This window comes from Physeter macrocephalus, chromosome 21, assembly GCF_002837175.3.
Source record: "Physeter macrocephalus isolate SW-GA chromosome 21, ASM283717v5, whole genome shotgun sequence".
Taxonomy (NCBI): Eukaryota; Metazoa; Chordata; class Mammalia; order Artiodactyla; family Physeteridae; genus Physeter; species Physeter macrocephalus.
The window spans coordinates 19,763,617-19,768,720 of record NC_041234.1 but is presented as its reverse complement, the minus strand read 5'-3'; the positions used below and the strand labels follow the sequence as shown (position 1 = coordinate 19,768,720).

The 5,104-nt window shown below is 39.1% G+C and overlaps 1 pseudogene; it reads left to right on the top strand.

The window, feature by feature from the left end:
- LOC112062381 (leucine repeat adapter protein 25-like) overlaps window positions 1-5,104 on the top strand; it is a 17,351-nt pseudogene that overhangs the window by 11,463 nt on the left and 784 nt on the right.

Below are 5,104 nucleotides of genomic sequence, written 5' to 3'. Positions count from 1 at the left end.
CCACAACAGTGAGAGGCCCGCGTACCACAAAAAAAAAAAAAAAAAAAAGGAGCCAGGGACCACAATGTTCATTGCAGCTCTGTTTACAATAGCCAGGACATGGAAGCAACCTAAGTGTCTATTGACACATGAATGGATAAAGAAGATGTGGCACATATATACAATGGAATATTACTCAGCCGTAAAAAGAAATGAAATTGAGTTATCTGTAGTGAGGTGGATGGACCTAGAGACTGTCATACAGAGTGAAGTAAGTCAAAAGAGGAAAAGAAATACTGTATGCTAACACATATATATGGAATCTAAAAAAAAAATGGTTATGAAGAACCTAGGGTCAGGATGGGAATAAAGACACAGACCTACTAAAGAATGGACTTGAGGACACGGGGAGGGGGCAGGGTAATCTGGGACAAAGTACGAGAGTGGCATGGACATATATACACTATGAAATATAAAATCGATAGCTAGTGGGAAGCAGCCGCATAGCACAGGGAGATCAGCTCGGTGCTTTGTGACCACCTAGAGGTGTGGAATAGGGAGGGTGGGAGGGAGGGAGATGCAAGAGCGAAGAGATATGGGGATATATGTATATGTATAGCTGATTCACTTTGTTATAAAGCGGAAACTAACACACCATTGTAAAGTAATTATATTCCAATAAAGATGTTAAAAAAAATCTACCAAAAAAAAGTGGGCAGAGGACCTGAAGAGACATTTCTCTGAAGAAGACATATGAATGACAAACAGGTATATGAAAAGGTGCTCAACATCACTAAGCATCAGGGAAATGCAAATCAAAACCTCAGTGAGCTATTACTTCACACCTGTTGAAATGGTCATTTATCAAAAAATAAGATAACAAAGGTTGGTGAGGTTATGGAGAAAAGGGAACCTCTTATTTGCTGTTGTTGGGAATGTAAACTGATACAGCAATTAGGGAAAGTAGTATGGAGGCTCCTCAAAAAATGAGAAATAGAACTACCATATGATCCAGCAATCCCCCTTCTGAGTATATAACCAAAGAAAATGAAATCAGTATCTCCAAGATATATCTGCATTCCCATGTTCATTGCAGCATTATTTGCCATAGCCAAGAGTCAAAAACAATCTCAATGTTCACCAATGAATGAATACGATAATATAGTACACACACAATGGAATACTGTTCCGCCTTAAAAAAGAATGAAATCCTGCCATTTGTGACAACATGGATGAACCTGGAGGACATTATGCTGAGTGAAACAAGCCAGACACAGAAAGACAAATAGTACATGAATCTTATATATGGCATATACGTGGAATCTAAAATAGTCAAACTCATAGAAGGAGACAGTAGAATGGTGGCTGCCGGGGTAGGGAGGGGGAGGAAATTGGGAGATGTTGGTCAAAAGAGTACAAAGTTTCAGTTACTCAAGACGAGTAAATTTTGGAGATCTAATGTACAGCATGATGACTATAGTTAACAATACTATATCGTATACCTGCAATTTGGTGAGAGTAAAAACAAACTGTAACAATGTGAGGTGATGAATATGTTAGTTAGCTTGATTGTGGTGATCATTATACAATGTACACATATATCCAAACAGTTGTACACATATATCCAAACAGTTGTACACCTTAAATATATACAATTCCTATTTGTCAATTATACCTCAATAAAGCTGAGGACAAAAAACAAAACAAAAAAGAATGTTGAGGATAAGATTGGGGAAGTGTGGGGCAATTATAATCTATATATTTACCGCCACATCCCTTCAGAGCACCTTGATCTGTATTAAAAGTTCTAAAGTTTCCTTTTGTTCTACTACATACTTTTTCTATAGTAAAAACTACATACATACATACATAAGAAAACTTACCCATACAAAAACTTCTACATGAATGTTTATAGCAGCATTCTTCACAACAGCCAAAAGGTGGAACAAATGCAAATGGCCATCAACTGATGAACGGATAAACAAAAGGTAGTATAGCCATACCATGGAACATAATTTGGCCATAAAAAGGAATGAGGTAGGGCTTCCCTGGTGGCGCAGTGGTTGAGAGTCCGCCTGCCGATGCAGGGGACACGGGTTCGTGCCCCGGTCCGGGAAGATCCCACATGCCGCAGAGCGGCTGGGCCCGTGAGCCGTGGCCACTGAGCCTGTGCTCCGCAACGGGAGAGGCCACAACAGTGAGACGCCCGCGTACCACAAGAAAAAAAAAAAAAAGAATGAGGTAATGATACCTATTTCAACATTGACGAATATTGAAGATATTTATGCTAAATCAAAGAAATCAAAGTCCACATATTATATGATTGTATTTATATGCCATGTCAAGAACAGGGGAATTTAGAGGGATAGAAAATAGATTAGCGGTTACCAGGGCTGAGAAATGGGGAGTAAGGGGAGTGACCACTAATGGACATTGTGTTTCTTTTTGGGGTGATGAGAATGTTGTGGAATTTATGCTGATAGCCACACAATTCTGTGAATATACTAATTACCACTGAATTGTATACTTTAAATGTGTAAATTTTATGGTGTGTGAATTATGCTCCAATAAAGCTAGTATTAAAAGAAAAGAATAATCTTACCACACTTCCAAATACTCAAAGGCTATTTGACCAGCCTGTGGAAGTCATAGTTCTCCAGTGTCCCCCACATTTCCTACATTCACTTTTTAGTAATTTGAAACTTAAAAGTGCTCGAGAAATCCAGAAATGTAGAGGGCTAAAAATTATGTTAAGAAATTAACTATCAGCTATGGGGGTTTTTTTGGTATTTTGGGTTTTTTTGGGCCAAGCCACGCAGCATGCAGGATATCTTAGTTCCCCGACCAGGGATTGAACCCATGTCCCCTGCAGTGGAAGCACAGACTCTTAAGCACTGGACCACCAGGGAAGTCCCTTATGGGGTTCTTTTTTGAGTTTGAAAATTTTATATAGCATAGGGTGTTCCCAGGAGCCCCTCTCAATGTGAAATTCCCAAATTGGTTTCAGAGATGCACAAAAGTATATATTTCTTTTTATGCCCAGAAGATTATATGCTGACCTAAATTTAAGTGGCAAATATACTTCAGGTCTGTCTTGCATTATAGAAATTAAAAACCTTTGTGAACAGAACAATTTTCATTTAATAAAGAAAGGAAAGACCCTTTATTATACCCTCTTTAAATGTTCCTTTCTCAACAGTGATTCATCATCTGCTCAGCCACACATTTATCAGCTGTCACCCATGTATCTTCTCTAAACACTCAGACTCCCCCTCTACACTCAAACTGAATTAACCTTTTCATATCATGTCCACTTAAATTGTTGGCCATCTTACACATTTTCTCAACATAACCACTAGGAACAGCCCATCCCTAATCTACTAATTTTATGCCTACCATATATTAAGAAACATCCTATTGCTATCATTTTCCACTACATATTTCATGCTGTAAATTTTCTCTTGTTTCCTGGGTACTTAGCCCTTTCTTAAGATAATGCTAATCAAATTGAGGTTGGATGCCACAATAGGTTCTGAAACATTTTAGCTAGCAAAAGTAAAGCATCACAAAGGATGTAGGACATATCCTTCCACATTATAAATTCACCTTAGCCTTTATTTCCTTTGTGCTATTATTTCCCATCTTTTCTGTAGCACTGCTATTTTCAGTCTTTCACTCATTTTGCTCCTCTCACCACTTTCTTTCTCAACTTCCACCTCCACTCTCTTATCCTGGTGTGGAGAGCTTCTGTAGGAAATTGGTAATCGTGTCTTTCAAAGTCTTTAACACTTGGAGCTGACTGCTAAGAGAAATTGACCAGATTCCTGTGATCCTTACCAGTTTCTCTGATCAGAGAAAATCAGCTATGTTTTGAAGGATATGCAGGTTACTGGAGAAAATGAATTATGCTGGTAGGATTAAGAGACTTAGACTAAAGTCTAAGAAACCATTAAAAAGAAAGCGTTTTGCATAATGTGGTTAACACTTGTTATTCTGTGAAGACTAATTAGCTCTATTAAAACTGTGGGAGGAAAAAAAAAAAAAAAAAAAAACTGTGGGAGGAGTGCCAGTCTAATGAAGCAGGAAGAGTTATACATATGAACTGCATGCATTTAAACATGTATACAACAGTTCTTGACTGCAACTGGGAGAAAGCTTCCATCAATAACTTTATGAACCATATCACTGTGGGAGAAAAAAAAAAAAAAAAAAAAACTGTGGGAGGAGTGCCATTCTAATGAAGCAGGAAGAGTTATACATATGAACTGCATGCATTTAAACATGTATACAACAGTTCTTGACTGCAACTGGGAGAAAGCTTCCATCAATAACTTTATGAACCATATCACTATGCATTGGAGGAAAGATGATAACATAAGAACCTGAGGTGAAACTGAAGGCACTTATGTTTGCTACTGTTTAGAGCAAGGCTCAGCAAACTTCTTCTGTTAATTACCAGACAGAAAATATTTTAGGCTTTATGAAACCATACACTCTCACAACTATTCAACTCTGCCCTTGTAGCATTAAAGCATCTATAGACAATAGGCAACAAATAAGAGGGGCTACGTTCCAACAGCAGTTTACTTAAAACAAACAAACAAACAACAACAACAACAGAAACAGGGGTCAGGTTGCCTGTGGACCACAGTCAGCCAACCCCTGGTTTAGAGGATCTGGGAAAGAGCTGAGTAGTGAGAAAGAGCAAAGCAGACTCTGACATCCACAAGCTGTTCTGGTGCTCACAGGTGTGCTTCGTCATTCAACTTTTCTGCTCTGCACCAGCAGTACAAGGCCTCGGTCAATTAAGTATCATCTGTTTCCAATTAGAAAATTCTACTGAACCTTCAAGGTCTGGCTCATATGTTACTATGATGGAAGACCTTTCTACCTGGCTGGAGTTTCTATATCACCTTGTTACAGATCTGTTTTAAGATACCTTGCATTCTTCTTGAAGCCTACCTGTTTGTATGTCTTACACTTCCTTAATGCATTAAAAAATTCTTGGGCTTCCCTGGTGGCGCAGTGGTTGAGAGTCTGCCTGCCGATGCAGGGGACACGGGTTCGTGCCCCGGTCCGGGAGGCTCCCACATGCCGCGGAGCGCCTGGGCCCGTGGGCCCAGGC